Here is a 13,121-nt window from a genome sequence, read left to right on the forward strand (position 1 = left end):
GTAAATGTTCCATCCACATTTTCCTTCTGAATGAAACAACTACATTCAGGGAATTATATAATTTTAAATTAAATTGGGCTGAAACTTCATAAACATGACATTTCAAACTATAATGGACTGCACCTTAATACGTGTACAGAGAATTTGTATGGCTACACATACAAACATAAAATCATAATATTCCATTATATCTTGTAAGACATTCAATTGCCTGTACACATATGGTGCTGTCTAATAAATAATTATTGTATTACACAAAATATTTTAAACCATTTTGATTATCAAAAACTATATTTGAGTCTGAAACTAAATGAAGTAGCTACTATCCAGCATAATTCTGTAGCTCAAGACCTTGCAAAAGCAAGGGCAGAACAGAAGAGGAACCTCTTAGCAAGACTGTCCTCCTCATGCACTCTGTTGCTATCAGTCTCATTCAGATCTGATATTCCACCATCATTGCTACAATTATTTGTCCTCTTTTTTCATCTGTTGCAAGTCTGTGAAGTACAGAGAATTGTGGGAATGACAAGGAGGGGTTGTGGAGGATCACTGCATCAAAGGCTGTAGATAGCAGGTGGCTGTGATGTTCTAACAATTCATGAACATCCTGCTCATATCTGATTATTAGTCTCCTTTACTCAGCAGTGAAGTTTAGAAATCTTTGGTATCCATATGCCTGTCAGCAAACCAGTGTATTTGGTTTGCCTCTGCCATAGGTGGGAGAGAAGACCCAAATCTTGGTTGAAGGGTCTTTGGTGGAGGCATATTTGTTACACCTTTAGTCTCAAAACACAAGCAGAGGATTAGGTGTCTTGCAGTCCTGGGCAGGTTCAACTGTGGTGCTAAGATCAGCAGGGAGAGGGATTTGGGCAACAGTTTTATTTCCTTCTCAACACATATTCACCAACACTGGACAAAGATGCTGTCTAAATCCTGCAGCATGGTAGAAGAGGACACTTCAACAAAAATAAATAAACCTTTCATTCAAAATAAGATAAAATAGAAGGATGCATGTACTAGATTTAAGATACTCAGTTTAATATTTGACAAGGCAAAGTTTCTAATTTTTTTCCAAGATTTCCAGACTTACAGTGGAGAAAACACATCTACCATTGGGCTAAACCACCTAAATCTAACACCTACTAGGTATCAAACTTTGATTTATAATGCTCTTTTATATATGCCCAAAATATAACCTGTGCAGAAATTTAGCTTGAAAAATGCACTGCATTCTGTATGACTAAGTTTTATATTTGCACAGATTTATGGAAGAATGTATGCTTTAACAGTTGTAGTGTAGATATTGCTCATCTGAGCCTAAATGAAAAAAATAAAAGTTATATTTCTCTTGGAGAACAAATACTTTCGCTTAGATACAATACACCCACAGAGAGAAAGATGGACCATGATGAAAAGCAGACCTTACAAAACTCCCATCATAGGATACAAGATCAAGATGTCTATTGAATTTAAGAAGTTTATTTTCCTTTACTTGGTGTAGAGAAACTCATACATTTGGTGAACATAGGGAAAGGATTCATCATTGCCACACTTACTGTCGAGGTAACGAAGAATCAAGATTTTTCTAGAAGATTTTTCTCTCTTTTATGTTCTAAGAAATACAAGAGATTTTTTTATTGACTTAACTAAGCATCTATAGAACATGCCCTTAAAGTGGATTTTCACATGTGCAATTCCTGGCCATACAAAATGATTGTTTGATATTACTCTTTTTAGTATTAACTTTGTGGCCTGGTAACAGATACCCTGCAAAGTTAATTTTGTCTTTTATAATTAACTTGGCCAGATCATCAACTAGAGTAAATCAGCATAGGTACATTGACATCAATAGAGGTACACCCGTTTACCCTATCTGAGGAACTTGGCCATTGTCTTTTTAAATCCTTAATGAAATATAAGTTGGAAAGAAAATTGAAAACAGATATAATAAAAAGCTGATCAACTTATTAAACATTTTTACATGTTTAGCATACCCTTCTATGTTCTATGCCCATCAGCATAGTACCTGTGCATCTAACACATTTTCCAGAATTTGAGATCATCATGCTTTTCAGTTGCCCCAAATATTTTTTCTTTAAAGTGAAACTAAAAGTAGCCTTGATATTTGAAGGTCCTCCAAACAAGAAAAAGCCACAGAAGAGTACGTAACTGGAGGTTCTTCGAGATGTGTAGTCCCTATTTGTATTCCACTGTGGGTGTGCATAGATGAATATAGACTGCCTATAATTCCAAAATACTGATGTGCATCCAGGTCTCTTGGGGTATCCAAGTGGCCTGTGGCAAGTGCCTGTCCATGTGGGCTCCCAAGCCAGAGCAGGAGACATCCGTAATGATTGTCCTGTCTAGTAAGGGGAAAAGGAAGGGAATGCCCACACATACTTGATGGGGATCTTTCCACCACAGTAGAAATGATGTTACCTTGGTGGGAACTGTTACTATGATATCCAAGAACCATTTGTTGGTGAGTACACTGTTTGAAGCCATGCCTGCTGGCAATGAAGGTGGAGTCTGGAAAATTGTGTAACGGAAGTGCATGATGCCATATGTCCCAGGAAAGAAAACGAGTTCTGATTGGTGTTCTAGGGTTGTACGTGAACTGATCTATTATTGTCCATTGCTTGGAATCTTTCCATCAATAGAAAAACTCCTGCTGTGACTGAATTTAGGGTTGCTATGATGAAGTCTATAGTCTGTGTTGGAGTAAGACTTTTCAAGGTTTACAATGATTCTTAGGGAAGAGAGGAGATGAAGCATTAATGAAAGTGACTCATAGGCTTCTTGATGTGTCTTGACAATTAGAAGCCAGTCATCGAGATGATAAAAGCTGGTGAAGCTGTCATATCTGATATGGGCTGCTATGACCAGGAAGACATAGGAAAAGACCATATAATCTCTATGGATAGAAACTCCATGCTTGAATAATGAATATAGCTGTGGGAATATACTACTGACCACCTGACCAGGAGGGTAAGAGTGATTGTGAAATGCTCAGAGAGATTAGAGAGACTATAAAAACAGAAAACCCAATAATAATGGGGGATTTCAACTATCGCCATATTGACTAGGAACATGTCCCCTCAGGACAGGATGCAGAGAGAAAAATTCTGGACACCATTAATGACTGCTTTTTGGAGGAGCTAGTCCTGAAACAACAAGCAGGGGGAAGCAGTTCTTGATTGAGTCCTAACTGGCATACAGGATCTGGTCCAAGAAGTGAGTACAGCTGAACAGCTCAGTAATATCAAACACACTGTAATTAAATTTAAAATCCTTGTAGGAGGGGTACCACAGAAATCCCCCACAATAGCATTTAATTTCAAAAAGGGGAACTACACAAAAATGAAGAGACTTGTTAAACAGAAATTAAAAGGAACAGTCACAAATAGGAAATGCTGGCAAACTGCAGGGAAACGTTTTAAAAACGACATAATAGAGGTTAAAATGATATGTTTACTTACACACACACACAAATGAACAAATACTAAGAGGACCAAAAAATGCCACCATGGCTGAACAACAAAGTAAAAGAGGTGGTTAGAGACATAAAGACATCCTTTAAAAATTGGAATTAAAACCATACTGAGCAAAACAGAAAGGAACAAACTCTGGCAAGTCAAGTGTAAAACCATAATTAGGCAGGCCAAAATAGAATTTAAAGAACAACTAGCAAAAGGCACAAAAACAAAAATAAGTACATTAGAAAAAAGAAGCCTGCCAAACACTCTGTGGGGTTACTGGATGATCAAGTTGGCAAAGGAGCACTGAAGGAAGATAAGGCTGTTGAAGAGAAGCTAAATTAATTTGTTCCATCAGTCTTCAGTGCAGAGCACGAGATGGAGATTCCCACATCTGAGCCATTATTTTTAAGTGACAAAACTGAGGAAATGTTCCAGATTGGGATATCAGTAAAGGATTTTTTGGAACAGATTGATAAATTAAACAGTAATAAGTCACCAGGACCAGATGGTACTCACCCAAGAATTCTGAAGGAACTCAAATATGAAACTTTAGAACTGCTAATTGTGGTATGTTACCTATCCCTTAGATTAGCCTCTGTACCAGATGACTGAAAGATAGCTAATGTGACACCGATTTTTTTAAAAAAGACTCCAGAGGAGATTTTAGCAATTCCAGGCTGATAAACCTAATTTCAGTAGCAGGCAAATTGGTAGAAACTATCATAAAGAACACAATTATCAGACACACAGATGAACACTATATGTTGGGGAAGAGACAACACAGCTTCTTGTAAAGGGAAATTATGCCTCCACAATATATTAGAATTCTGCGAGGGGATTAACAACTATGTGAACAAGGGAGACCCAGTTGATATAGTGTACTTGGACTTTTAGAAAACCTTTGACAAAGTCCCTCACCAAAGGTTCTTAAGGAAAGTAAGCTCTCATAGGATAAGAAGAAAGGTCTTTTCATGGTTAAAAGACAGGAAACAAAGGGCAATAATAAACAATCTTTTTTCACAGTGGACAAAGATAAATACCAGGGTCCCTCAAGGATCGGTACTGGGACCAGTGCTGTTCAACATATTCATAAATGATCTGGGAAAGGGGTAAACTGTGACATGGCAAAGTTTTCAGATGATACAAAATTACACAGGATAGTTAAGTCCAAAGCGGACTGTGAAGAGTTACAAAGGACTCTCACAAACTGGGTAACTGTGCAAGAAAACAGCAGATGAAATTAATGTTGGTAAGTGCAAAGTAATACACACTGGGAAATATAATCTCAACTATACATACAGAATAAAGGGATCCAAATTAGCTATTACCACTAAAGAAAGAGATTGTGGAGTCATCATGGATAGTTCTCTGAAAACATCTGCTTTTTGTGCAGTGAGAGTAAAATAAATTAAAAGGGATATATAATAAGACAGAAAATATCATAATGCCACTACATAAATCCATGATATGCCCACATCTGGAATACTGCATGCAGTTCTGGTTGCCACATTTTAAAAAAAGATATAGTAGCATTGGAAAGGTACAGAGATGGGCAACAAAAATGATTAGAGCAATGGAACAGCTTCCAGATGAGGAGAGATTAAAAAGACTGGCACTGTTCAGCTTGGCAAAGAGATGACTGACAGAGGATATGACAGAAGTGTATAAAATCATAAATGGTGTGATGCAAGTGTTATTTACCCCTTCACATAACACACAAATCAGGAGTCACCCGAAGAAATTAATGGGCAGCAGGTTTAAAATGAACATAAGGAAGTATTTCTTCACACAACGCACAGTCAACCTGTGGTACTCATTGCCGGGATGCTGTAAAGGCCAAAAATATAACAGGGTTCAAAAAAGAATGTTAAGTTCATGGAGAATAGGTCCATCAATGACTTTGCTAAGGTGGTCAGGGACACATCCGCATGCTGTGGGAGTCCCTAAACCTCTGATTGCCAGAAGGTGGGACTGGAGGGGAAGGGTGAGGATAGGTCACTAGATAAACTGCCCTTTTTTGTTTATTCCCTCTGAAGCATATGGCAGCTGCCACTGTTGGAAGACAGGCTACTGGGCAAGATGGACCATTGGTCTGACCCAGTATGGCCATTCTTTTGTTTTTATGTCCCCTTCCTCTATACCAACCAACATTAATTCTACCCCCCACTTCCACTCCCACTATTACCCCACTTCTTGCTGAGGTCACTTTCTCCCTTGGATTTTATTATCATATCTTGCTGCTTTTTAGGATTTTCTTTCAGCTTCCCTGATGAATAGTTGATAACAACCCCTGTTGGATCAGTATAATCCCAGGTTTACAACACCCATCTCATGGAACTAGAGTCCTGGTCAATGCCTCATTACTGTAGCATCTGGTAGGGTCCTTATTGTGTTCCCTTACCTTCACCCAGCACTGGAGGAAAGAGCAAGTCTTCTAGCAGCCACCACATTTATGGGCTGATCTACTACACAATGTACACGACTAGATTAGTTTAGAAATGGATATTATTAAATTGGTATATCTCCCTAGTGTGGATGCATGTATACTGCAATAAAGGTGCTTATATCAGTAGAACTTATTTCTGTACATTTTGGTGAATAAGGTCTACTGATGATAGAACTTTTATCTCAGTAGAACTGTCCAAAGTAAGGGGTTGCTTAGTTTAACTATAGCCATTTTAAACCAATATAATTAAATTGGTAAAAAAAAAAATTTGTGTTTAGATGAGCCCTGTATTCAGCACAGGAGGAACGGGCAATGTAGAGATCATAGCAGCTTGTGCTCATCATGAGATTGCAGATGAGTTAATAACAGATAACGGCTCATAATTCACACATGGCTCATTTTGGCAATTCTTATTGATACATCAGTTCAAGCATACCACATCAGGCCTTTACTATGCACAATCACTTGGGTTAGGAGACAAGTCAGAATAAACAGCAAAGAACAGAAGAGCAAACCAACCCAAGGAGGATATTAGCTCTGTTTCTTCAGGACATTTAGGATGCTACTGATTTTGCACGTGTACGGGTAGACATAACACAAGCCCATCTAGTCACTGAGGTGGATTTGCCACCTGAAGTCTCTGTTTGCTGCTCCTTCACTGTCAAATCACCTGTTCTCAGCCCCCAGTACACACACAAAGCTAGTATGACAAAAATGTGAAGCAAGTGGAGGTGGGAAAGTTGTACGTGATGTCTTGGGTCTTGTAGCTGGTAGGCAGTGAGGAAAGACATTTGAATGATTGTAGAGAGGCCCAGGTTTGCTAGAAACAGACCTGAGAGTGATAATGAAGATGAAAAAAATCATGCTCCAGAAACCATAATCTTGATCAAGTTTTCTGCTTTTAAAAGCTTCAGGCCTTAATAGATGACCTATTCAACTTAGATTTACTTTGCTTGGATTGAAAGCTCCTTGGGGCAGATCTCTGCATTGTGTGTGTGAACAGTGCCTAGTACAATAGGGCTTCAATCCCTAGCTTTTGGCCATAAGGGATCTATAGGTTAATGCAATACAAATAATATGTAATAATTATAGCTCCTCCCCTGAGATGTGACATAAGTCTCCTCCCTTTTCTCTCCCAGGTGCATAGAATAGCCAATGTTTGCAGTGGCTTGTAGGTCCCTCAAGTCTTTATCTTGGTACCTGGTTCTTTTACTCAAGGTGACCCCTCATTGGGCCCGATATATGGGGTGCTGTCCTTTGAGAAATCGCTTATAATACTATTACTGGAAAGTAGTGTAAAGCCCAGTGCCCAGGGGCCAATAAAATAAACAAAGCAAACTTCAGCAAAGGAATGACGCCCCAATAATAATAGTATAACAAAAAGTGAGGAACTTTCTGGGAACAGGAAAATAGGATTTGAGGATGGAAGGGATTAAGGCTATCTAATAATTAACCAACAATTATAAATAAGCTAATTCTCCAACTCCTCACATTCAAACTTTTCCCCTGGATGGGGTTGGGTCCTCTCCTGACTTCAACCAACTCACTTGTTTCCTTGGGCTGGAATCCCATCTGGTCAGAACTGTCTCTGGCTCCTAGGGGCTGCAGTGCTGGAGCTGCCTGATACCTCCAAGGAGAGTCTTAGAGTGATACAAACTCCCTTCAGGGAAGTAGTAATTTAGCAGAGTCTCCCTGAGCCACATTGTCTCTCTTAGGGTATGTCTATGTTGCAATTAAACACACATGGCTGACCTGTGCCAGCTGGCTCAGGCTACTGCGCTGTTTAATTGCGATGTAGATGTTCAGGATAAGGCTGGAGCCCAGGCTCTAGGGCCCTGTGAGATGGGAGGATTCCCCACATCTACACTGCAGTTAAACATCCCCTTAGGTTGAACGTTCTGAGCCCAAGTCAGCGGCTACAGGTCAGCAGCGGGTTTTTAATTGCAGTGTAGATATAACTCTTCAATTCTAAACTTTGTCAATCTGCCCCTTCCCCAATTAACTTGCTGGGGGATGTGCCGCCCTGCTTCGTCCCTGGTCCAATGGACTATTCAGCTAGATCACCCTATTCAGACAGCTGCCTATTTGTGCCCAGCAGGGACTTCCAGTTTCATCTGTCTCCTGCTGCCTCCAACCATACTGGGGATAGGGTCATGGGACTTTGGTAGCCATCTCAGAACTAGCGCTCCCTTCTTGTTGCTCTAATTAGTCCGTAGGTTGTATTAACTTAGGGGTAGGTTATGCATTTAGTCCTGAGCAAGTGCAGTGCATAAACTGCACAGCCCGAGAAAGCATTGTGCCTTTTCCTCTTGTTCTGAGAAAGAAATTAGTTAAGTACCTTTGTGGATCTGGACCTAAGTACCAAGTCCCATTTTAGGCATCTTTGCAAGCCACAAAACTTCTTCTTGGCAGCCACCTAACCCGCTAGGCACCTAAACTCAGCACATCAAGTTTTGCAGTACAAGGTCTCTAGGTGCCCATGTTTCTGCCTCTGGGCATGTGCACTGCTGTCTACCTCTAAGCATCTGGGCACTTATCACCCACCTAAGCCTCAGAGTGATTCATGAACCAGAAGACAATAGACATTCCTCCACTTAACTCACATGCCACTGGACTATGGGATATTCATGGGGGCAACCTCAGTCTTTCCTACTGAAGCTGTTCCACTTTAATTAAGTAATTGAATAATATTAAATGGGCCAGAGGAAGAGTGAGAATTACTCTATAGCCAGTAGTTGGAGCACTCACCTGAGAGGTGGCAGACTCCTGTTCAACTCCCTTCTCTTCATCAGGCAAGTGGCAGTCTTCCACATCCCAGATGAGTATCCTAACCATTGGACTAAATGTTATAAGGGAGAGCCTCCTCATCCTACCCACACCTGCATTACGTGGAATTAGTTGGCCTTTAAGCTTGCCAGCTGGATGTTGGTCCTTACATGCTCTGCTGCTCCTCCAACTAACTCTCACATGCATCTTCCACTGGTTTGTGGATAGCAAGCAGAGACAGGCGCCTTCCTGCAACCCAGAATTAGGCGCCTATCTCTGTGAGAAGGGCAGGGCTTAGCACACACCCCTCTTGTCATCTTCTCCCATTGGCTAGCTTAGGCATTCTCCCGGGCTAGTGTGTTGTGTTTTGTGGATCGCATTCCAAGGTGCCTGTTCCCATTCATTGTAGAGGGAGCCTAAGCATCTGACTCAGGCTTTGTGGACTGTTCCTGTGATTTCCTCAGTTGCCTGAAAGTTAGGCATTGTGACACTCAGTGTCACAACACCTCAGTCTGTTTGTGGATCCATGCTTCACCACTACCCTTCCAACAGCACAACTTATTTCCTCTCTCATGCTTCACCCGCACATTGCAGATGATGGAGACAAGGTCCTGCCCCCTCCTGACCATCATGTTTACAGGGGAGTATCTGGAGAGCAAGGGGTGCACTCTGTACCCCACAAAACCTGGACCCAAGATCCAGGCAGGTCTCGCTCAGTTGATTAAGGGGAGTGGGGAGTCTTACTACTCTGCTCAACCAAGTAAGTCACAATCTAGGCTTTTTATAATTTACCAAATGTCAATAAAGAACACAAAAGGAACAATTATGTGTTACATAATCACCATTCTGTTGTATTAAAGGCATTCATTTTTTCTGCTTATGGCCATGACATTTGTCTTATCCTTTCAAAATGTTGAGTGAATTTACAAGTGTCTTTCAATAAGACATCTTTAGTTATTTTCTTTTTCTAAATTTTTTTTTTAAGGAAAAATAATGTCTCCCACATCCATTATAATGGAAGTCCTTTTGCAAGACACATTCTGCCCAACACATTTCCTCACAACAAAAGAGTACATGATGTGACATATTGCAGTTTCTAGTCAGCCGAACAGCATTACAGTCCTATTCTTTTCAATAGCTTAAGCCATTGCAAAGAATATTTTACACAAACTTTTTTTTGTTGTTGCTTATATGTGCAAAAGAGAAACTAACCAGAGACTAAAATTATATTTGTGCTTTTTCTAAGAGTTTTCATTATCTTTTTCTGTTTTAGCCCCCTGACCTTATGGATCGAAGCATGAAATAAACAAGGCTGTGTCCACTGACAGAAAAGAAGCATGTTTGCAAAGAACTTTGACTCAATTCAAACTAATGCATTTGCCAGCAGTTTTGTAAACTTCAGCCATCTGCTGTTTAGCTTTGGAAACCATGATTCCCTTTTACATGGAATAAAAGGTGCTAAATTTAGATCTATATAAGAACAAGACAAGCTATCAGGGTGAAAACCTTGAGAAACAGCAGAAGTAATATGTGAAGACAGCTCTGAAAAAATTTAAGGTGTGCATCACTACACAGTGGGTATAGATTCTCCTCTTACTTACACTGGTGTAAAATCAGGAGTAATTTAATCAAAATTAACATAGGTGTAAAATTGATGTGGAATTAGAATGAGGCCCATCATTTCTAAAGATATCTGCCTGAAGGATTAAATTCTGCTCTCAGTTACGCTGGCATCAATCTAGAATAACATTACTAACTTCTGTGGATTTGCACTGATGTAATTAAAGCTGCATTTGGCATAAAAAGTTGTTTATGTCCTCTGAGATAATGCCAAACATCCAGACTGACAGATATATTAAATGTTTTGGTCACCGGAAAAGAACTGTTTGGCTAAATGCAATAGTTCTATTTCTTTTCACAAATCATTCCTATTTCCTGCATGTTTAAAAAAAAATTCAGATAATTCTCTCATTCAAGCGCCTTATCATCAACTACAATGAAATTTATCTGTTTCCGATTATCAAAATGTATTGCAGAACACATCATCCTTGAGAACAGAAGTTCATAACTTTAAAAATAAAAATTAAAATATAAAACTTACAGCAATAACAAAAAACACAAATGAGAAAAGCATTTTGTTTCCTTTTGGTGGATATTCTATGCAGAGGACACAGTGGCTACATGATATTCAGCAAACAAACCCTCATACCTTATGATACTTGTGCCTGACATCAGGTTTGGCACACGTTTCAGTGTTGATTTGAACTCTGACTTTTTAACCAAATTCAGATATCTATGTCTCTTTTCAACTCTCTCTCTATGCAGTTTTGTTCGTTTGTTTTGTTTACTAAGTATGTCAGGGGAACAGATAACTTGGGGTGGGGACTAGCATTAAAAATAATAAGATAACAGTTGCTGAAAAGCACTTTAACGAGTAGTTTTGCACTATAACTCAAGTTGTCCACTTTTAATAAAGTGCAATAAACAAACTTCTGTTCCAAACTCAGTGTTTGTTTATTAATGAAATCCCTAAATTCTGAGGGGATGCTAAAGCCGTTATCTATATCCATGTACATATAAAATGAATTGGTCAGTTAGGTTATCATGCCAATATAACTCCAGAGTAACTTCATTAATTTCAGCAGAGTTTTTAAAACCTACGAATGGCCATAATGGGTAAGATCAATGGTTCCTTTAGCCCCGTTGCCTGCCTTCCGACATTGGTCAATGCCAGATGTTTCAGAGGAAATGAACAGCACAGGGCAATCTTTGAACTCCCCATCCCATATCCTCCAGTCCCAACTTCTGGCAGTCAGAGATTAGGTACAGAGCATGGGGCTGCATCACTGATTATCTTGGCTAAATAGCCATTGATGGACCTATCTTCCATGAACGTATCAAATTCTTTTTTGACCCCAGTTATACTTTTGGCCTTCACAACATCCCCTTGCAATGAATGCCACAGGTTGACTGTGTGTTGTACACAGAAGTACTTCCTTTTGTTAGTTTTAAACTTACCACTTATTAATTTCATTAGGTGACCTGTAGTTCTTGTGTTATGTGAAGGGGTAAATAACACTTCCTCATTCACTTTCTCTTTTCCAAGATTAATAATTCCAGATTTTTAATCTCTTCTCACATGGAAGATGTTTCATTCCCCTAATCATTTTTGTTGCCTCTCTCTGTATTTTTTTCCCATTCTAATACATCTTTTTTGAGAAGTGGTAACCAGAACTGCATGCACAGTTAATAGATTCTACGTTAATAAGATTGTAAGATCCTTGGGACCATCTTTTTGGTTCTGTGTTTGCATCGTGTGTGGCACACTATTGTGTTTGGTCATGAGTGGGGCTTGTAGGTCCTATGGTAACACAAATAGAAAATAAAAATACAAAAAGGTAATGTAACAGTAAATATTTTAAATATTACATTCAATAATAACATTTTATTACATATTTTCATATTTTAAATTGGTTAACTAAAGATTTAGCTGATGTGAAAGTGACAGGCCCAGCAATACACGTTAAAGATTCATGTTTGTTGTGATTACATATGCTATCCTCTGTTCCTTCTCCAGAAGCTGTCCACACAAGGATCAAAGGTATATTTTTAAAGAGCGCTAGCTAACATGTTTTAACAACCTAGTTTAGTCAGGAGATGTTGTGTTTTAACACATTAGCCATTCAAGGTGAACCCTAGTGCAGAACTTAAGAGCTTACCTTGACCAGCCAGCACCTGTTAAAATCCAACAGCAGAAGATAGTAGAGCCGCCACCCACCATGGGGTATACTCACTTCAAGGACAAAATAGACCTTTCCTGGAAATCTTCACAAACAATATGAAATGTTCAAAACATACATCTGGAGCACAGTTTGGGCCTGATCTTGAAAGAGTCAATAAATGTTGAGGGCCCTTGGCATCTTGCAGTCTCTAAAATAGACCGATCACTTTTAATAGTTCAAAACTAATTTCATTTGACACAGCTGTCAAGTTCTAGGGTTCAACCTAAACCAGTGAGAGGTTGTGTCACCTCTTGTCTTGTAACCTCAGGTGCTTTAAAAGATCTGCTGCTGTGGCTCATAGCCCAGATACCAGCAGCCAAGCATGCTGCAGTTCCCTGAATTTCTGTGTGCTGTACTCCAACCCTAGCAGCCTGCCTATGACACAACAGACCCACGCTGGTTACCACCAACCTTGGTTATTACATGCAGGGTGACCACAACATACCCTCCATTCCAAATTTACCCAAAATTGTCTGCCCTGAAATGTCCAGCCCTCTCCTGGAACGTTCAGAGGAGTAATATAGTCTGTTTTCTTAAAGAGACAAAAGCCCCCAGAAGCTTGTTGCTTTAACTGGAGTTAACAATGACCTCAATTTAAGCACAGCATTGCATTGGTTTAGATTAAAAGTAAAACAAAAGGTTTTAACA

The sequence above is a fragment of the Gopherus flavomarginatus genome, chromosome 1 (genome assembly GCF_025201925.1).
Source record: "Gopherus flavomarginatus isolate rGopFla2 chromosome 1, rGopFla2.mat.asm, whole genome shotgun sequence".
Taxonomy (NCBI): Eukaryota; Metazoa; Chordata; order Testudines; family Testudinidae; genus Gopherus; species Gopherus flavomarginatus.